The sequence below is a fragment of the Cheilinus undulatus genome, linkage group 4 (assembly GCF_018320785.1).
Source record: "Cheilinus undulatus linkage group 4, ASM1832078v1, whole genome shotgun sequence".
Lineage (NCBI taxonomy): Eukaryota > Metazoa > Chordata > Actinopteri > Labriformes > Labridae > Cheilinus > Cheilinus undulatus.
Genome location: NC_054868.1, coordinates 7487343 through 7510393, shown reverse-complemented (window position 1 = coordinate 7510393; position 23051 = coordinate 7487343). Strand labels below are relative to the sequence as shown.

Here is a 23051-nt window from a genome sequence, read left to right as displayed (position 1 = left end):
CACTTAGGGCATTTTTTCTGCTCAGGGTGCTGAGTGCAGGTCTTTACTGGCTGAGTGTTGAAAATTAATGCTGGTTACATAATAGAGGAGCAGAGATTAGACTCAACTATCTGGTATGTGTTGCTGACAATTAAAAGCTTGTATTTACTCATTATAACCCAGCTGCAGTTTGTTTTAAAGGTTATCTGAGCAATGTTTTTCTTTCTAGTCTACTTTTCCTTTCTTTTGTTCTTTTTAAAAAATTTTTATGACTCCGCGCTGCCGATAGCAAGAGGCCAGAGGCATTTTGTTTTTGTGTTATCTGCCTGCCCCTCTATCCAGGCTATTTTTGAGAACAAGATATCTCAGAAACGCTTTAAAGGATTTTCTCCAAACTCTGCACAAACGTCCACTCCGGCTTTAGTATGAAATGATAGCTGCTGCTTCAGTTACCCCAAACCCACTGTGGAGGCCACAGTCGTCTCTTTGGGAATCAGTGGTTTTGATTTCTCAAGATAATGTTCTTTGCCTTTTTTCCTTTATTAAAGCACAGCAAAGGAGACACAGGGCACAATGGGGTGAGAGGGTGGGGTAGACATGCAACTCCAATTCCCAAAAAGTTGGGACACTGTCAAATTTAAATAAGAAAAATTGCAAATCTCATAATCCCATATATTTTCTTTTTTTTACATTAGAAAATAAACAACTCATTAGATGTTGAAACTAAGATGTTGGTTTTTAACATTTTATCTAACATTATTAGTTAATTTTAAATTGATGGCAGCAACAAAAAAAGGTACATAGCCATGTTTACCATTGTGCACCAAATGTTTCTACTGGTAAAAGATCTGGACAGTAGGCAGGCCAGTTCAGCACCCAGACTCTTTTACTGTGAAGCCATGCTGTTGTGATGGATGTGGTATGTGGTTTTGCATGTCTTGCTGAAATATGACATGCCTTTCCTGAAAGAGATGCCATCCAGATGAGAGTGTGTTTGCTCTTAAACCTCTGTACTTTTCTGCATTGATAGTGCCTTTCCAGATGTGTAAGCTTCTCACACCATAGGCACTAATGCATCCTCATACCATCATAGATGCAGGCTTTTGAACTGTGCACTGATAACAACCTGGATTTAGTCCGAAGGGCCCAGCATCTGTGGTTTCCAAAAATAATTTCAAATTTTGAATCATTTGACCACAGAACAGTTTTCCATTTTTCTTCAGTCCATTTTTAGTGAGCTTTGCCCCATAAAAGATAACAAAATTTCTGGATCTTGTTCACATATGACTTCTTCTTTGCATGATACAGCTTTAACTTGCATTTGTGGATGGCATAGCCAACTGGGTTGACAGACAATGATTTCTAGAAGTGTCCCTAAGGCAATGCAGTGATTTCCAGTTTAGAATCATGCTTTTGCCGCCTAAGAGCCCAAATATCATCCAATATTGAGCTTTGGTCTTGTCTTCTGTGCAGTGAGATTTCTCCAAATTCCTCAAATCTTTTGATATTATGCATGGTAGACGGTGAGATTGGTGAACCTTTGCTCATCTTTACTTCTGAGAGACTCTGCCTGTTTGAAATGTTCCTTTTATACCCAGTTATGTAACTAACCTGTTGCCAATTAACCCATTTAGTTGCAAAATTCATTAGTACTCCTTTTCCAGCCTTTTGTTGACCCCTCCCAACATGTGTTGCTGCCATCAAATTCGATAATATTTTTTATGAAATGTTCAAATGTCTTAGTTTCAACATCTATTTACTTCCTATTGTAAATAAAATACAGATTTGAGATTAAGGCAGGTAGTTGAAATGCTACATACCATAGACTCTGTATGCGGGGCTCCTGCTCTGTCCACTTAGCTAAACTGTCACTTCTATTTCCACTCAGATTATTGTTGTTGCTTCATGAAACTCTCAGAAACGCATTTCCAGGCCAAATTTCCTGGAGGCTGTCTGTCAACTGAACTGAGCCAGCCGATATCCAACTGTTTCCCTTTGGCCTGGCTGCGTTTTGATACTTCCCCCGCCTGATATCGAGACAGCAGAAGAGCCACTGTGTGACTTGTGTGACTTTGTGAAACAGTTCCACCAGCATGGGGTTCCTGTGAGTACAAGCAGAACAGATGCACCTTGGGTAGCGGAATTACATTGCGAGGTTGGGGGCTACTGTGATCAAGCTTATTAAGTATGCGCTAACATCTGCAGCCCACCCGAAACACCCTAAACGTGCGGCGCACTTGTCCGGCCTGTGGCTGCAGACTGTAGCTGAGGGTGTTTTGTGGAAAATAAGCACCAGCACAGAACAGAGTGGTAAAAAGGCATTGATTAAGAGTTATTCAGGAAGGAGCCAGGCGTGTTTTAGCACAGGGAGGTTTAGCCCGGGGAATGAATAACCTTAAATGTCCGGATTAGACCTTTGCATGCTAATGACTGACCAAGTCCATTTAGCTGCCCAGCTGGAGGCTGAATTCACACTCGCCCCACGAAGCTTCTCTCCCTGTCTCTCCCCCTCTCTCTTTGGCCCATTCCCTCCTCCTTATTTCTGCCTCCCGTCTCATTTTAGCACTATTTTTTCCTGTGTGTACGTGTGTGAGACAGGGGTGAAGGTGAGGGTAATGGTGCAATTATGTTTTTAACCAATTGAGTCAGGCAGCAGCGAGTGAATGTGAGGAGGGTCAGTGTATACGTCCAGATTTAGGTGAAGGTGAGGGAGCAGTTGTGCTTTTACAGCTCTTAGTTTCCCCTCTGGCTTATGTCTCTGTTTGTGTGTGCACGCTGTGAGAGGTAATGCTCCGGCTCCAGACTGTGGATAAAGTCCTCTAAAAGGCTGAAGTATAAGCCGGGTGACTTGGCTTCATTAGTTGAAGGGCAGTGTGTGCACAGGGCCCTTCTGTCTGCCACATATGGAGAATTTGTGGGCAGTGATCAGTGAGTGGCCCTGTCAGATGGGTTCCCACCGGAAAGTGCATATGCTCCATCACTGACCATGCCAATTAAGCCTGAGGGCTCTCCTACTGTAAATACTGCGATGGGGCAAAGTTCCCCTTCACCGAGGCCAGCAGAGCCAGCCGCTCAGACACTCATTCCTGACAGTTTGGAAGTGTGCAGAACACCATGAAGGTATAAGAATGAGACCAGACTCAGCTGGTGGCCATTTGTTACAGTTTGAAAATAGATGCAGTGATGAACTCTTGAGACCCTATACATAAAAGTGCACTTCTTACAGTTTATTTCACTTTTGCAAGTAACTTTTCCAGGATATCAAAAAGATTTGTTTTCTCTGGTCAAGGAGGGTTAACAGATGCATTCAAACTCTGCACCTGAAATCACCATGTAGTTAAGAATGGGCTCTTGCCTTTGCAAATGACAGCTCTGTTCGGTGTGTTGTAGATGTATGCATGTGTCCCAAACAGCAGCCAGAATGATATCCAGTAATGAAGACAACTACTGTCAAGAAACTTAGAATTGGCTTCAGGATCACCAGTCATACCCTGTCTGCTGCAGGCAACACACAAGAGTTACCAACAAGATGCATAATAGTGGACAACATGCAGAATAAAAAGTTAGTTCTCTGACTTTCTGCACTTTCAGACTAGTATCTAAAGCAGTTTAAATCACCTCACTACTGGAACACTGTCAAAATGGACAAAACATGGCCAGTTTAGAGTCAGTACTGTCACATACAAGTGGACTAAATATGACACATTATGACTTTAGAAAGACTTAAGACTCCTCAGACGGACCCAAACTGGACTAGTCATTCTGCACATGCTCCACAGTTCCAAAGTGAGTCCCTGACCTAGACATGGGTGAGAATAAATGGTAGCAGAAGTTGCATTGTTATGTAAGGGTTAATGCCTGACGAAGGGCACTTGCCATGGTCACTTGCCAACAAAAAGAATTAGATAAATTACTAATTTGTAACTTCATTGTTTTTGCGATCAAAATACAAAGTTTTATTAAATCAACAATTCTTTTTCCTTAGAAATGCCTGAGGGCATGACTAATAACTGGAATAGTACTCCAGTAAATAGGACGGACCATAGATACGAAGTCACAACAGAACAAAAAACTAGTCCGCTCGGCGCACTTTCTGAACAGATTTATCAATGAAAAGGTATTAGACTATAAACCTGTAAGTTAACATGGACAGTCATCTAACAGAGAACTTTGTTTAACCCTTTACCTACTGACCCAGCGCTGTGTTTTATATGTCTGGAGTATTATAACTGTAACTCTGTCAAAGTTTGTCTGATCAGAAAAATTTCAGTGGCATTGGAAAGCTGATAATTGTGGGCATGCGCACATATATGGTTCATTACGGTACTTGCAACCATATGATGTGGGCATTCATAGCAACACACCAGAAGTATCGCAAGACCACTACACGGATTCTCAACACTGTAGCTCCTCAAAGGTGTTTAATCTAAAAAATTCCAATGCTGGCAGAGAGCTGAGTATCTGTGCTTTCCGGCAATATATGATGTGGGGTGTATATATTACGGTAATGTCGAACAGCACTGCGAAAACTGCAGCTTTGGTAGAGGACGAGTGAGAAAGAGAGTGAAGGAAGAGAGTAAAAGGAGAGCGAGCGAGAGTGGTGTTTTGTTTTCAAAAAATAGCGTTAGATAGTGGCATTTGTATGTGCCTGTCATACGATAACAATATGTTACTTGAGAATGTTGAGAATGCATTTTTCCACCTTTATTTGCACTAGTCGCCTATGTATATAGTTATCTTTTGCACTGTGTTTTGCACACCCAGGGTCCTAGACTCAAAAAATGACTGGTGATTGTTCTAAACATGTATAGGTTCACATTTCCGATGTCAAATCAAAACTTCATGAGCAATAACAAAATTTCTTCTCATAAAAGCCATGAAAAACAAATCCTTTTTTGTGCTTTTCTTCTTTTAAACTGCTGATGTGCAATAATAATTAACCAGATGTTGAAAAGTCAAGTTCAAGTACTCCTGGGAAAAGGGACCAAAGCTCTCAGACTTAGGGCATTTCCTGACTATTTTACAGCCATAATAACAAAATATGTCCAAATCGCCATTTTTAGACTCAGTAGGTAAAGGGTTAAAGAGACCAGCTGTTTGAATAAACAGAATAATCCCTCCTTCTGCACAACGAGGTCACAGATGTGAGACGGGGCTTTCCACGCCCTGCAGGTGCTGATTCTCCGTTAGAGACACGGCAATATTTATCAGATATTATCATGCTGGTTTATCAGAAGTGCTTCCCTTGGCTCTACAAAGAAATAGTGGCTTCTTTTCATTGTTTTATGTTATTTAAATCTTATGATAACAGTTTATAGAAGTTAGAACAGGAGGGAGGTGAGTTTTTTTGTGACACTCAGCTTTCAGTTTAAAGGTGAGCCTGAACTTTCAGCGTAGCAGATGTTCTTTTGTTGTAGCTTTCTCCAGATTCGGGCCTTGCACCAATCCTGTCTCTGAGCTCTGAAGGCAGTTCCTTTGACACCACTGCTTGGATTTTACTCTCATATGCATCGTCAGCCGTGAGACCTTCTATAGAGAAGGGTGTGCCTTTCCAAATCATGGCCAATCAACTTAATTGTCTACAGGTGGACTCCAATCAAGGTGTAGAAACATTTCAGCAAAGAACAGGAGAAATGGAAGCAGCCTGAGCTAAATTGTAGCAAGGGATTTGAATACTTTCAGTATTTATTTTGAATGTATTTCCAAAAATTTGCAGCATCAGGCTGCAACATAACAAAACTGAAACAGTGAAGGCACTGTATTAAGAGTCCAGCATGTGATTGTTTTAACAGTTTGTTTGAATTTTGGCATTACTGATATCTTGCTTCTTGTCTGCTTAGTCCTGTGTGCCTATTGTGTGTGAGCGCAGCCCTGCAGTCTCATGCCCTTATATGGGCATCTAAAGGGCTTTTGATGATGCTTAAAAGGTGCACAGCTTATGAGGGCATAGCATTCATCGATTAAATGCCAATGCAGCAGTTTATGATCACGCTATGAATTGGCTGTATAAACAACAAATTGAATAAAAATCCTAAAAGGATAACAGTGAATGAGACCCACTGATATAAAGACTCGTTTTCTTCTTCCCACCATCTAAATGTGACTCAGCCTTTGCCACACAGAGAGCCTTACTGGGGACAGGATTTTGACGGATAAAGAGCACAGTTCAAAGAAAAATGTGGATGCGTCTTAGGAGTTTGTTTCAGAAGGATTCCAAATGTGTAAAGAAAAAGTTCAGAGATATTAGTCATGCGAAGGAAAGCCAGCGCTCCGGGTGGGGATCAAGAACTACTGTGTCTGTGCAAAGCTTTAGGTGTTTAAAATATCTCCCTATTATTTCTTTTTAATCAAAAGTATGCCTTTGCTGCTAGCAAACACTGTTATCTGCTATACTGCTTGGTAATTGTCCTTGGATGGAGGAGAGAAAATATCATCATGGATCAAAATACCCAAACGTGCATATACAAACAACAATTACCATTTCCTGGGGCACAAGAAGGCAGAATAAACAAATTCCAAATGCAAAGTATACGCACACATACTGAAAGTCCCAAAACAGGGAAAAGCACCGAGTTCATGTTCTGCAGGGCATTATCAACTATTTGTTTTCCTCACATCTCATTTTTGTAATCACGTGAGACCAGATTTCTCCAGGGGACAGATCTTTTTGCACTGTTTTCATTACTGGGGAGAAAAAAAAGGGAAAAATGATCCAAACACAGAAGAGGATGCATATATTAAGAAGGATAAAACAAAGTTTCTTGCTGCATAGATGAATTTAATGAAACTCAAAACTAGTTGGCAGTTACTTTTCTGTTTAATCAATGATTTCATCCTGTAATAAAGACTGGAAAACAGCACAGTGCAGACATATAAAGATGTAAACAAGTTTCACCGGTCCACATCTCCACATAGCTCAAACTGTCAGGCTCTCGGGGATCATTGAACCAGGAACGCTGCTCTCCGTGGATTAGGTTGTCACATCTTCCTTTGCAACATTCACCACCAGTGCCTGTCGCTAATTTGAAGGCAAACATACCTGGGAAAGAGAGTTTTCAGGCGTGTGTCACACATCTAAAAATAATACGTCTTCATCTGCATCAACACTGATCAAGACCTGTCAGAGGTGCGTGTCCCAGGGAGGATGGATTTGCCGCAGTGTGCTGATGCTCAGCCTCTAAAGTCAACAAATAATCACTCCTCTGTGGCCTCATTTTACTCCAGATTGTTCAATCTTCATTAGATAGACACCATAGAATAGTTTGTATTTCTGTACTGAAGAAAGTAAAGAAAGTTCTGGATCATAACTCACTCCTGATTCTAGACTGTTTACTGGTTCCACTGTATTTGAAGTATTGTGCAGAGGTTAATCCACTGTGCACCTAAAAAAGAGGAATGTGAATGAGCCATAAGGTGGTGTATCAGGATCATACTTATCCTTTATCCCTAAAGTCAAATTACTCAAATTAAATGCTTTAAATAAAAAAAAAATGCTATTAGAAAAAGAAAACCTGAGTAAAAAGGGAATGCAGTTTTTTAATGATTGTATTTATTACAGAAAATTCCATACAAACCTACCCTATGTGAAAAGTAATTTCCCATGTTAAATCATGAATTAACTGTGATTAACCACCTTTCTTGGGAAATCTGAGTTCAATTCCACTAGCCACACCCAGGCCTGATTACAGCCAGACCTCTTGGATCAAGAAGTCCCTTACAAAGAACCTGTCTGACAAAGAAAAAAGGGGATCAAAGACCTAAAAAGGCACACCATGGAGCCATCTAAAGAAATTCAAGAGCAGATAAGAAACAAATTCAGTGACATCTATCAGCCTGGAAAGGGTTGCAAAGCCCTTTTTGAGACTTTTGAACTCAATAAACCAATGTGAGAGCCATTGCCCACAAATGGAGAAAACTTGAAATAGTGGTGAACCTTCCCAGAAGCAGCCGGCCCATCAAAATAATTCCAAGAACGCATCGACAATTCATCCAAGAGATCACAAAATAACCCAGAACAAAATTTAAAGACCTGAAGGCCTCACTTGACTCAGTTAAGGTCAGAGTTCATGATTCAACAAAAAGAAAGAGACTGAGCAAAAATGGCATCCAAGGGAGAGTTCCAAGGCCAAAACCACTGCTGACCAAAAAGAACACAAAGGCTTGTCTCATATTTGACCAAAAAAAAAAAAAAAAAAAAAAAAAAAAAACTCTTGATGATCCACCAGACTTCTGGGGAAATATTCTGCGGACTGACAAGACAAGGTGTGTGTCCTGTTACATCTGGAATAACTTACATGAAGGGCTGCATGACGGTGCAGGGGTTAGCGCTGTTGCCTCACAGCTAGAAGGTTCCTGGTTTGCTGGTCAGTGCCTTTCTGTGCAGAGCCTGCATGTTCTCCCCGTGCATGCATGGGTTCACTCCAGCTTTCTCCCACCACCAAAAACATGCTTATTAGGTTAATTCATGACTTTAAATTGGCCATAGGTGTGAGTGTAAGCATGCCTGGTTGTCTGTCTCTATATGACCAGTCCATGTGGGCAGCTTGGATAGGCTGCAGGCCCAAACAGGATAAGCGGTATAGAAAGTGGACGGACGGAGAATTCCATAGAAAGAACATCATAACAACAGTCAAACATGGTGATGGTAGTTTGATTGTCCAGGGTTGCTTTGCTGTTTCAGGATTGACTTGCCATCATTTGAAATAACACCATCACTTCATGATCTTCAAAGCTATGTGAAAGACACATTCCCATTTATCCCAAAAGCTTGCTTGTAGTTGTTCCCGCACAACCAGTAGGTTTAGGGGCAAATACTTTTCCACATAGGGCTAGGCAGGTTTGGATGGCTTTTTATCCTTAATAAATGAAATCATTCTGTAGAGCATTTATGAGGTCAGGTACTGATGTTGGATGAGAAGGCCTGACCTCCAGAGAAGGCCAGTCAAGCTCTTCCACACATAACTCATCAAACCATGTCTTATAGACCTTGCTTTGTGCACTGGGGGTACAGTCTTATTGGTATAGAAAAGGGTCTTCCCCAAACTGTTGCCACAAAATTGGAAGCATAGCATTGTCCAAAATGTCTTGGTATGCTTGAGCAATTTGATTGTCCTTAAGTAGAGTTAAAGGGCCAAACCAAAATCCTGAAACACAGTCCCATACTATTATCGCTCCTCCTCCTTCTCCACAAAACTTCACAGTTGGCACAATGCAGTCAGGAAGGTAATCTACTGGCATCGCCAAACCCAGACTCACCAATCTAACTGCCAAACAGACCTGTAACTCCACAGAACATGTTTCCACTGCTCCACAGTCCAGTGTCAGTGTGCTCTACACCAATCCATCCAGTGTTTGGCATGTGAGGCTTGCGTTCAGCTACTCAGCCACGGAGACCCATCCATGAAGCTCTGACAGCACAGTTTTTGTACTTACATTAATGCCAGTGGAAGTTCAGATCTCTCCAGTTATGGAATGAGCAGAGTGTAGACAACTTTTACACACCATGGCCCTTACATGGTCTTCCAGTCCATTGCTGAGTTGCTGTTGTTGCTAAACGCTTCCACTTTCTAATGATATCACTTACAGTGTTTGCAAAGGGGGCATCCTTAATTGAACCACACTTGAAGTCACTGATCTCTGCAGAACGACCCTTTTTGTATCAGAAATGTCAGCAAAAGGAGACTGCATGGCTAGGCGCTTTTAAATGTTAAAAGAATCTAAGGCAGGCCTTTGATCCTGAACTGTTGGTGATGCATCTTAGAAAATGTCGGAGAAGTTTAAAGTTCCAGATAAAGAAAACAAAGTCCTGTATGTTGCATTTGTTTCCTTTTAGAGCACTGAAAATGTGCTGAATCTTTACTTTCAAACCAGAGACCAATACTAAACTTTTGTGTACTGTTACACCCCTGATATATAAATATATTGAGTTGGTAAGCTAAAAATGACGGAGGGGAAGAGTTTTGACACATTTTCATGCCTTCCCAATCCTTTCCTGACACAGCAACATGTTCTGAGTAAAAATAACCCAAAAATTCCAATTTGAAAAACTTCAGTTACATGCCAAACCTCACTGAGGAGTCTCATGTTGTGCCGAAGATTGATTAAAATCTCTTCCATAGCCCAAAACTTCCTGAGATAACAGAAATGATACATATTTCCTGTTTCAGATCCACTGGTGCAGATTATTTTCAGACATGTTGTTTACTGAGAAGCTTGCTGAAGTCTGAGGAAGTCTCCAGCTTTTGTGACTACCTGCAGTTTCATGTGCTGTGTGTTTGATCCACACAGACCTGTCACCTTTGTGTTGTTTGTTTTTCCACATGATGATGCAGTCTTTGGTTTCCAAGCAACTTTCTTCCTTCATCTTTTTGCTCCTAATTGGTTGTTAACTCACTTTAAAACTTGGATTTCCTTCCAAAGTAACTTGGATGAATGTTGTGGATGAAGATGATTGCAGTTAAGTAGCCAATCATTCAAATGTGGGGCTGCTAATGCGTTTGAAAACATGAAAGGCTTTAAGGAGACATTAAGGGAATACTTAGTATTAATGGAATGCATGCAAAATATAAAATGTACACAAAGCTCATATATGGTTCTGACATGACTGTATGCAGAAAAAGCCCTGGTCTTCATTTTCACAATTGCTTTAAATTATGAACAAATACTGCAGGGGTATGGATTGTGCATTGTGAATGCATTTTGAATGCATTTCTGTGAGATAAGAGGTAGGAAATACAAGGCTTCACATCATTAATAAATAATTCCCGGGCTTCTGCATTCCCAACGCGTCCATATTTTCTTCTTGAAGTTGCATTGACAGCCTAAATCTATGTCTCTGTGGTTGTCTCGTTTATTTTGTGACCTTTTTAGTATTTCTTTCCAGACATTTTGTGCATTTTTATGTTTGTCTCTCTCTTGTTTTGCTTCATATTGGAGAAGCTCTGCGTCTAGCTGTATTAGTACTAGTTTTTTACATTTGTGGTTACTTTGCTTGTATTGTACAACCCCAATTCCAAAAAAGTTGGGGCACAGAATGCTGAATGCAATGATTGTCAAATCTCATGAACCCATATTTTATTCACAATAGAACACAGGCGTCAAACTCAAGGCCCAAGGGGCACCACCAGGTCTCATCAGGCCTGCAAGACATTTCAGAAAAACAGGGAAAATTTGGAAAAAAATAAATTTGCAATATTTACAAATTAAAATATTTCTAACATAAAATTTCACCAATCAACTATAAATAAATTGGTGTATAATGATAGCAAATGAAGGGCTCAATATCATGCAATAAATGAGTTAAAAGTTGCACGTTGAACTCTTTACAGCAGGGAGTTACATCTTAAAGAAGTGCTGCAGAGCACACACCATACTGCTGCTGCATCACCCCAGCTCAGCAAACATGCTCTTCAAAAGAAAGGCTGATAAAGACTGCAAGGTTTTTTCAAGAAAGCTTGACGAAGCATTTTTTTTTTTGTCTTTTTTATCTTAAAGAGATGTTATCAGCGCAGAAGGACTAACCACCTGATCACAGCTGCACTCTGCTCTCTCATCCTAATGGAGTCCAGTCCTGTCCACACCTCTGCTTGGTTTCCTTCATTGCTGGGTCTGAAAAGTAACCCTGCATGATCAGCACAGATTCGCCTTACTGGATAGATATTTTTATCTCTCTATTGTATTTTGGCCAAAAAAAAATTCGCTAGATATCTGCATTTTGAGCAAATTCAAGCTTAGAAACTCACCAGAAGGCCGCTATGTTTTGGTCTTCACTGAGGGTGTGATGTCATTTGGCCTTGGCGCTCCTCAGCATACTATGACTTAAACGGCCTTAAAGGTACCCTGCATGATCCGACAAGTTCATCTTGTTGACAGGTTTTTGTATCTCTAGTATGTATATTGAACTAAAAAAACTCAATAGATATCTGCATTTTGAGTAATTCGAGTTTATAAACTCACCAGGAAGCCTCCATGTTTTGGTCCGCGCTGGCACTGTGATGTCACAGTAAGCAAATCTGGCCTGACCCAATAAGAGTTTGACAGCCTCGCAACAGAACACAGACATGCCAGATGTTGAAATTGGGATATGTTATCATATAACCAAAAAAAAAAGAAGAAAAAAAATCAAATTTGACAGGATCAGCACATCTAAAAAAAAGTTGTGATGGGGCAAAAAAAAGGATGGGAAGGAAGTGGTACTAATGAAGAATAGGTAGAGAAGCATTTTGCAACTTAAAAGGTTAATTGTCCCACATCAGTAACATGACTGGGTATAAAAGGAGCATTTTAGAGATGCTGGGTCTCGTAGAAGTAAAGATGGGCAGAGGTTCACCAATCTATGACAAGGCTTCAAAATTGTTGGAGTATTTAAGGTGGTGCAAGTCCTTAACTAAAAGTAGACAATGTCAGTCAAGTGAGACATTTCAGTGCAAATGTTCTTCACATTACACCTGTCTGAGAAAAATTACCTGAACATTTAAAAAACAGATCAACTAAACTGATAAGATGTGAGACTGAATGTGTCGGTGTCACTATCTCTGTATACTTCCCCAGCTTTAAAAGAGTGATGTTCCTGCATAGCGCGCATATTTAGGTAATAAATCACTGTTCGACACTTTGTCATAGGGGGGAGATAACACTTGACACAATTATTGAAGAGGAAATTCATGGACACTTGTCTCCCTGATAACAGTCACATCACTGAGCACTGCACTGAATAAAAGTTTTAACAACTTGTTTCAGCTTCAAAACTTTGAGATACTAAGCTACGTATAATAAATAATCTTTGGGAGAAGATTCAGCTCCCTTTTTCTGGACAATTGAACAACGAGACTGAATATATGAGCTTAAATCACATCAATAAATCTGAATTTTACACAGGGATATTTTTTTATGCAGCATAAATAAAAAGCATGGATCAGAAGGCTGCTTGGTAGACTTGTGAGAAATGTTGAAGATACTACCCTGCAGATAAGAAATGTTTTCCTCCATGAGCAGTGTAGATTGGGAGGTTAAAGAGTGTTTATTATATAAAAAAACACTTCTCAGTATGTTTGCACATATATTTGGCTTTCAGAGTATCTCCCATCCCACAAAATGTGAAATTAGCCAACCCAGTCCTTTGCCCTTCCTAATTAAACCATAAAATCATGCCCCTCTTTTGCAGCTATAACAGCCTCCACTCTTCTTGGATGCCTTCCACAAGATTTTAGAGTTTTTCTGTGATAATTTGTGCCAACTCCTTCTATAGAGCATTTATAAGGTCAGGCAGTTAGGTTTGGAAGAGAAGGCCTGGCTTGCAATCTCCATTCCAGTTCATCCAAAAGTTGCTGGATGGGGTTCAGGTCAGGGTTCTGTGCAGGCCAGTCAAGTTCTTCCACACTGAACTCATCAAACCATGTCTTGTAGTCCTCGCTTTTTGTGCACTGGAGCACAGTCACGTTGGAATAAAAAAGGGCCTTCCCCAGACTGTTGCCTCAAAGTTGGAAGAAGAGCATTGTCCAAAATGTCCTGGTATGATGAAGCAAGCTGGAGGTAAGGGGCCTCAGCCCAAACCCCGAAAAACAGCCCCGTACCATTATCCCTCCTCCACCAAATTTCAAGGATGGCAAAGTGCAGTCAACCAAGTGATGTTCTCTCTCAATGTCATTCGCACATACCTGGCATTGGACTTGGTGATGTGAGGCTTGCATGCATCTGCTCGACCATTCAAACCCGGTCCCTGAAACTCCGGCACAGTTTGGTGCTTGCGCTAATGCCAGTGGAAGTTCAGATCTCTGAAGCAATGGTTTCAGCAGATCATCAGGGACTTAAACGCACCAGAGCAGTCATTGACCATACCCTGTGATTTTACATGGCCGTCTGTTTTCTGAGTTCCTGTTGTTCCTAAACGCTTTCACTTTCTATTATATCACTTACAGTCGACTGTGGAACATCCAGCTGTGTACTTTGACATCTCATAGATGTTCAATAGATTTGCAGCAATGAATTAAAATTGAAGGAATCTTGCTGCAAAATTTGATTAATTATTCAAATTGGCATTGTAAACAATACCACTACTTGGCTAATTGTAAAATAGGCCTTTAAAAGAACAGAAAATAACACAATTTCCAGCCAAGAGGCTATAAGAGAAAAAAAAGATTTTGCCAACTCTCTCAAAGAGACTCTAGCTTCATTGATTTTTCTTAATTTCATCCAGTTTGGATGCTTTAGGGCTGGGTATCTGTTGCCCAAGGCGATGCTAGATTAAAAGAAGTCCCCTCAGGATCTGCCTGGAGAGCCAACCCACGGTGGTAACTAACAAGCTCTTATGTTTTCTCCTATCTTTCTCTTTGTTCGCATTATTCTGAATTAAAGATTCCCTCTTCTCATCATTTGCATTTGATTAGAGGATGATTATATGAGGCTGCGATGAAAAGAAGTTCACCTTTCAGCTTCATCAACAGACAACATTGCAGAGCCGACACTGGCCCTCTTTTGCTTTTTGTCTTCTCCTCCCTCTTTATCTTCAAAGCAGTGTAAATAGCTCCCACAAATGCCAGACTGTACATGCGCCGGCATCTGTGGAGGATCTGTGTTCAGAGAAAGTGTCAGAGTGTGGATGGAAAATTAGTCAGAGGATAACTCCAGAGACAAACAGGCCATCCAAGGAAGGAGCAATGGGGCAATGTCCGAGAATGTAAGGTTTGATCATGCTGGTCATGACCTTGTTTCAATGTCGCTGTAATGAGGTGATCAAGCGCCATCCCTGAACCTGGAGCAGTCCTGTTCCTCCATGTACACAGACAGATTATCAAAGCCTGCAGTTTTGAGAAGCATTGCATTCAAGGGCAAACTGTATGCTGTACAACAAGCAATAAAAGGACTGTCTAATACGAGTTTACTCTTTGTTCATTTGGCAAAACAACCTTTCACTCCTCGAAAAAGAAGGCACAGCACTTTATTTATGTAATTCAGATAATGCTTGTGCACTTAAGATCCCAAATTGGTCTGCTGATCCACCTTTTAGTTTAACAAATGTTCTCTCAGGCCAAGTCTTACCATTGCACCGTAGTGAAATTATGACCTTTATTTGGCTACTTCTACCTGGTTAAAAATTGTGGCAGCTCAAGATATCCACATCATAACCCAGGAGTATTTTTCATCCCATTTCTTTAAAGGGATTGGTATTTTTGATGTTGGGTTGTATGAAGTACTTGGCATTGGCGTAAGCCTCCAGTGATTTCAGTGAGCGTTGCCCCTTTAAGAAAACTCACTGGCACCGCTATACGGTGTAACGGACGAACACAGTTTACCTGCATAATTAAGCAAGTTTTAGGTAAAATGGGCCAAAAACAAGCTCTGTTGAAAAATGTTTAAGTGGTTCATTTCTCACATAGAAAGGCTCTGTGTTTGGCACTACACCACAATGCAATATTTGGCTATGTGCTGTTCCGCTTCACCGTATCGTCATGTCCTGATCAGCTGTTTGCACCTGTTCGCTTTGATAGAGTAAATGACAACAAATTAAGCTGAAAAAAAAGTTAACTCTGCAAGGTAGACAGCAAGTTACCTGGTAGTTTAGGTGTGGAAACTGTGAGCCACAAAGATGGAGAGGTACTGCTGTCATGAGTGGGCATTCACAACTCTTCTTCAGAAAATTTCTGACAGCAGTTCATAGAGGCTTGCAGCCTGCATCACTTCCCATCCAGAGTTCCCTGCCTTACTGAGCACCAGTACTTCAAGGGTCTTCTTCAACTTTCATCAGATAAATTGGAAAAACTGACCCTGACCAGAAGAGCTAAATGAAAATGCATCATCCAAGTTTGTGGCTATCACTTAATTCTTCTATTGGCTGATAATAAGACCAGCTATGGTTGGCACGTTATGTTTACCTTATGAAAAGAATCTGTTGGGAGTGAAACTGAGCTGAAATAACAAGTTTTAGTTTAGTTTGTTGTCATCGTATGATCAGGAGATGACAATTCGCTGAGATAAACACATCATCAAAGATTGCTCTGTAAAAAAGAGTACCAAACACAGAGGCTTTCTGGTTGAAAGATCAATAATTTTTCCCCTCTGAAAGCCCTTATATTGCTATTATCATAACACTATATGCACGCCTTCATAACCCTTACTGAAACCATTTCAGGGTCTTTAAAGATCAAGTTCACACCAGTAACTCTGAATGTTTTTATACATTTGTTTTAATCTATTTGTAACTGTTTCTGCCGCTAGCATAGCATTAGCCACCACAATGTATTCCTACAATGGTAGTTACATGGGCTGTGACAACCATTGGCAGGCTGTTCCATTGTTGTGTCACACTTTTCCAAAGTGTGCATATCTAATCAGTGGAGGAAGCCTGAATAACTCATAATGGAGAGAGAGATAGAAAGTGTGTGACAGAGTTAATTTTGGCAGCTATTTTCATTTTTTGTCTCAGTCTTAGTTTTTAGATGAAATGTCTTTGATTTTTAGTCACATTTTTGTCATTTCTACCCTTTCAGTTTAAGTCTACTTTTTGTCAACAAATACTCAAAAACATTTTAGTTTAGTTTTATTCCATAAAAAGTCCTCACATTTTAGTCTTTCATTTTAGTCCAAGCATTTATCCTCTTGCCTTATTTTGGTACTAAATCATAGTAGTGTGTTCTCTGCACTCTTCCAAACCTGGGGTCCCTGCTTTCTATAGCTGGGAGGCAAAAGAGATACAGATGCATTGCATTTTAACAGATTTACTCACAGTGGGAAAATATCATGGATTTCTAATATACAACAAAAACTACATGACATTTAGGTTAGTTTTTTAGTCATCTTGACTAAAACTAAACCTAGTTTTTGTCAGTTCTTGTCATCACAGATCATTTTTTGTTAGTCTTAGTCTAGTTTTTGTCATGGAATAAAGGCTGTCGACAAACATGTTCAGTCATAGTTTTAGTTGACAAAAGTAACACTGGTGTGTGATATGCCCCTCTGTGTCACCGCAGTCAGGAACTGCTAATGGCCCAATTTCAGCCAACTAAGAAAAGCAAAAGAGCTTCTTTCACATGTGTGAATATTTCAAAGACTTTTCATCAAACACATTTTTTTTCACTTTTTGGTCCCAAAGGGACAGGAGAACAAGTTTGTGCAAAAACAAGTTTTAGGCTTTACTGTTTACTGTGTGTCAAACAGAGAAATGTTTGAGTTTTGATTTCCATTTAGTTATCTTTCATCTTTATAGTCACATAACTTTTTTTAAAATACAAGTGACATTACTGCAGCACACATTTTCTTAAAGCTATCCAGAAAAAAAAGGATATTTAGAGCTTGACTGTTCACCACAGGGTTGATGTTTTACAATCTTAAAAGTCCAGGCGAGACAAAATTGTTAAAAAAATTGCAAAGGGCTTGAGGGTTAAAGGGGCAACTCACACTGAAATCTCTTTAGGCAAATGTCACTAGTATTTCCAAGTACCTAATCTGACCCAACTTCAAAATAGTGACATATCTCTTTAAAGCTAATGCTGGCCTGGTAAGGCATCCTGAAATGTATAACATTGTTGATATGCCACAGGAGGTCACCTAGTGTTCGCATACATCACTAGTATCAGGCATCTGTGGTAGTTTAAACAATTCTACCAAGGATTAAGAGATTTAAAGAAATCCGTGTACAGCCTTGTGTATCTTTATCTTTATTCACTTTCTGAGGTGTAGTTTATAAAAGAATCAAAACAATGGGACATGAATGAAAGTTAGTCAGACTGCAATAATACAGTTGTTTCAAATGAGTAGAAGTCTGGTGACAAGAGTTTTTGTCTAAACTAGTAGCAGTAACCAAGAAGGGCAGAGCTCAACAAAAGTAAATAAGCCTCTGCTCCTGTCCAAAGAGGAAAACATCTAACTAACAGATCCCTTTGTCAATAAAAAAAAAAATTCTGTCTCAACGACAACATTTTGCAGGCTGCTGACAGCTACAGTTAGTCAGGTCAGTGAACTGACCTCAGCTAATGGGAGATGGTCTGCTATAGCAGCTTATGCTTTCGATTTCATGGTGCAGATACACATTTCCAAAAAATGAATCCCTGTGTTCATCGCAGCATAAAAACGACATTGATGATATTCACCACTGTCATGAAGGAGGCAGAGGAGTTGAGGCTGTTTTATTCTGGGCAACAGTTTGGCCACAGAGAGCAGAGTAATTTGTAAATGACTGTCAGACAAGTGAAGAACGAGAGAGCTATGAGCTCTTGATTGGATACGTATTTTGTCATTTTAATTCAGGAGCAGAAAATCCATCACACAACTTAAAAATGATCTTTTTACATCCATCCATCCATTTACTTCTGCTTTTTTAGGGTCTGGCTGAAGTGACAGCATACAGTCATCCCTCTGCACATGGATAGACTTTCACGCCTCTTGGGGGGGTTCTGAAGCATTTGTTATTGGATATCTTGGATTGGATATACACTCACTGGCCACTTTATTAGGTACACCTTGCTTGTACCAGGTTGGACTGCTTTTTGCCTTCAGAACTGCCTTAATTCTTCCCTGCATAAGTTTCAACAAAGAGTTGGAAACATTCCTCAGAGATTTTGGTCCATTTTGACATGATAGCATTATGCAGTTGCAGCTGATTTGACAGCTTCACATCCATGATGAAGCAGCACATCCCAGAGGTGCTCTACTGGATTCAGATCTGGTGACTGTGGAGGCCACTGGAGTACAGTGAACTCATTGTCATGTTGCTGGAAGAAGCCATCAGATGATGGGTACACTGTGGTTATAAAGGGATGGACATGTTCAGCAACAAATGGTACCTAGGGGCTGAAAGTGTGCCAAGAAAATATCCCCCACACTGTTACACCACCAGCCTGAACTGCTGATACAAGAGAAGATAGATCCATGCTTTTATGTTCTTTAGGCCAAATTCTGACCCTACCATCTGAATGTCTTGCAGAAGACATACTTTATGTTTTCCCAAAGAGGTCCAGTTTGACCAAATTTGCCATTCAATTAAATAACAGAAAACAACAGCTTCCCCTTTCACAGTCTTAAATAAACCAAACCCTTTATTCTGGAAGGTCAAACCCAATCAGACTGACTTTACTGGAGGTAGCAGTAGCTCAGTTACTGTTGGCATTTGATCCCTCTCCTCATGATACCAGCCCTGACCAAGAATTCAACCCAGCCCACACAGGAAGTCATTCAAGGCCAGGCTGTCGGGCCAGCTACTGCGTTGGCTGCAGTGATCATGTACAAGCTGAGACAGAAGGCATGCTGGCTCGCCTTTTTCAGGGAATAAATCCAAGGACAAATGAGCAGGTTTGGCAGGAGTGAAAGTGAAAGGAAAGCAGGCGAATCAGAGGAATTGAGTCGTTTCTCTCTTTAAGTATCATCAGTAGGAGCTCAGTGGCTCCTAACCACAGAATCCATTTGCAGATAGTGCAGTCGGGAGCATTGATCTGAATGGGTGTCATTACCTGCAGGTTAATGTACACGACACGAGTAAACATGATCAATGTCTATCTGCTGTGGCCTTCATTGTGAACCCTTGGCTCAATACAACTGCTGGCCTCTCAGCTCTGCAGTGATTTTTGGAGAAATCTTGTCAGTCACTTCCTTACTCTTTAAATCTTAATCCTTAAATCATGACTTACTTTGAAACACATCACTTACACCACGTTCTTTGAAAGTCATTTTTCTTTGTAATAAGTCTTTTTTTCTTACAGCATCCTTGCAAGGTATAATGTAGGTGTAAAAAAGGGTGTCTGTTCATGTTGAGAACTTCAGGGACGGGATTTTTCAGTGAATGTGAATGCATCTGTTTATCAATCTACAAGCTTTGTTAACCATTATGAAAATGTTATTGTTGAGTAGCTTGAACATGAAACCACACATCAGTGTTATGAAAGAGCTAGGATAGGCCAAGGACGGCAATTATAACTGAGATAATGATGCTGCGTTCTCCCTTTCCAGAACAATAAAGTAAGAAAAGTAGAGCTTAGATAACTTACACATGAATACAATATGTTTGGATGGCTGGATGGATGGATGGCTGGATGGAGAGATCAATCCTACAGTGTAACAACAAAACCTCTAACTGGTACCTGTTTTTATGATGTCCATCACCCCCCACAGACGTTAGCTTACAGCTGCTGAAGACAACTAGAACCACTATGTACCCAGGCCTACAGGTTCTTCGCAGATGATGTCACACAGCAGCGGACAACTCCACATGGGGGGCAAGAAGTGATTTCTACATAGCCGCATCACCCAACGCTCATGTATGACCCGTTTCCACAAAGCAGTCCGGTTTGTTTCAGTACAGTTTCGTCACAGTTTAGCTCATTAAACTCTGATGTTGCTATGTTTCCTCAGCTGACGTCTCTCCAGTCTCTCATTGTGACAGGAAATCCATCTCCTTTAGGAGTAAAGACCACTTGGCTCAGCTCAGTAGAGCTGGTTGTTTGATTCCCAAATGGCTCTCCATTTGTACCCGTTTGACTTTTCTAGTATGGATCAAATAACAACAAAGGATGGAGGACAGAAAACTTGCACTCACACAAAAGCTAGCAACCGCATCTACCTCCTATAAAAAGTGTTTGGGAAGGGCAGAACTTTTCGAAAACTTCTTTGTAGGTGACCAGACAAATTTTCTGTCTGTCAAATGCATTATGGGCCAATCAGAGTGACAAAAAAAAAAAAAAAAAACAGTCAGGCATGAGCTGAGCTTGACAGGCTGGTGCTGTCGTAGTTTATGAATGGTGAAGATTGTTGGTGGATAGAACTCATTCTGAGGTCAATCAGAACAAGTGCAAAAACTCTTCTCTGCCAAGAGAATCTTTCAGCGTGGCTCTTTGCTCTTGTTCATTGAAGAAATGTGGTCCAATTCTGATAGTACTACTGCTATACTATAGCTATATCCAAGCTAACCGCTACACTGGTGGCAGCCGTTGTATATAGAAGCTAACAGTACAGCTAAACCCTGCCGTAACTAGCAAAAACTTGTTTACTGTCCTTTGCTCTTATTTTCATGAAGAAATGTTAAGTTCTGATAAAACTGCAACTACACCACAGCTACATCCTAGCTAAACGCTACATCAGTGGCAGCCATTGCTATCAGCTTCCAGTACAACTAAACTTTGACTGTCGCTACCACCTTGTTCTTCTCAAATGATGCTAATTGGTCAGATTTGTCCTCAGACCTGGCAAAATAGTTTCAGACTGGAGCTTTGTAAAATGGATTTGCCTGATGACACATATGGAATATAGCCGGCCCATCTGCTTTGCAAGGTTTGCTAACTGCAGGATGTATAACGCTTTTCTTTGACTAAACCAGCTATCAATGCCAGTGAAACGTTTTAAAGCCCACAGGAATACTTGATAGATCTTGAAAACATTTCAGTTGATAAGAAAATCATGGTTCAGGAGAATTCGATTACATCCTGTCATTTTCAAACTGTATCATTTGCCTACAATGCTAAATGCAGACAATATAAAAACCATTGACAAGAGCCAACATCCTTCTCTGTAGCTGTCTCTACATTTTGAAATTGTACGTGGCTTTGGAACAGCCAAGCGTGAGTCAACTAGTCTTTGTTTGCTTCTGTGAATTTTCCCTCATTTTATTCCAACCAACTGGAGAGCATTTTCCTTTCACATCACACATTTTGGTGCGCTTGTGAAGACGGACCAAACACGAGGTAATTATGCAACAATGTGACAAATTGGTCCATGATTCAGACCAGAACAAATCAACTGTAAGAGTGAAAACGCCCTTAATAAAGACTGATAAAAAGAGAGATGATAGAAGGACTGACCAAAAAACCCCTCCAGTTTCAGGGGAAAGTAAATGTCTTATGGTCTGAACTATCTGAAGCTCCACCTAGTCTTCCAACCACTTTAACACTTTTCCGCTACGTGCACCCTTTCAAACACACAGTCATACACTGATGATGGAAGCAGTCCCCCTGCACTGATCATAGGTTTGGAGCTCAGTATCTGACGCCAAACCCCTAATCTTCCAATTATAGGCAGAAAAGAGGCTATCTTCTCTACCTCTGAGCAACAGCCTCCCTCAAAAGATTTCGCAAAGTCCAGACAGAGACATGAATTTTTGTGACTAATCCCCCCCAAAAAGGATAATGTTGTTCTCCTTTAGCCTTTTTATAATAGATATGTATTTTCAGGTGTACTGATACCCCCACAGGCTGTCAGTTTTTCAACCATTAAGATTATTTTTATCCTTTTAGCTTTATTAAACCAGAAAGTCCCCTGAAATTAGAATTACTTTTTTAAGGCTGACATGGTAAAGACAGAACAGCAATTCTCAAAATAACAGAAAAAGCATGGACTTCAAGTAAACAAAGATAAAACCATGCTTTTCCTTTGCAAAAGCACACAGTAAGGAGTTTTCTATTTTTTTGGAGACTGAACTGCAGTTCTCCATTAATCAGTCTTTTTCATGGCCTAACATTTTAAAGGATGTACACTGTTGAGTGAACAAATTATGATGTATTGGGTGCACTTTTGATAGCTAACATTATCCTCCTAAGACCCTGCATCCACATTTGAGAACATTATGTCTCTGGCTTTCTTACATTATAGCAATCATTTCTGGTATTAGAACTGATGTCATAATTGTCCAAAATGTCATTTTTAAGGTATTTTCTGGAAATGTTGGCATAATTTGCTGTTCGGATATTTTAGGGAATTCGCTTAGAAGTTATCAAAGTATTTTTATGGAATATAACAGGATATGTTTGTACAATTGGAAAGGTTTCATTGCTTTGAATTTATCTCAGTTTTTTAATGCATTTTCCTTGGAATATGGGGAATTATTACCAAATTTTTGGGAAGTTGGGTTGGGAATTTGAAGTTCACGAATGTCCAAGACATTCCTGTTCAATGTGAAAACTGATATTTTAACTTATCAGGCTGTATTTACCCCAAATAAGTTTGAGGAAATAAAAATGCTCTCCAAACAAACACTAAGGTCTCAGGAGGTTAAACTGGGCTTCTTTGTAAGATATTCAGGTGCATCTAAAAAAGATAGATCATCATGTAAAAGTTCATTTTTTTCCTGTGATTTACTTCAGGATCTTAAATTTTCA

General features: G+C 40.2%; 1 protein-coding gene across 1 annotated transcript in view; it reads right to left on the bottom strand.

Annotated features, from left to right (window-relative positions):
* LOC121508774 (VPS10 domain-containing receptor SorCS1) overlaps positions 1-23051 on the bottom strand; it is a 330036-nt gene that overhangs the window by 176146 nt on the left and 130839 nt on the right. The gene's annotated exons all lie outside the window — the stretch shown is intronic.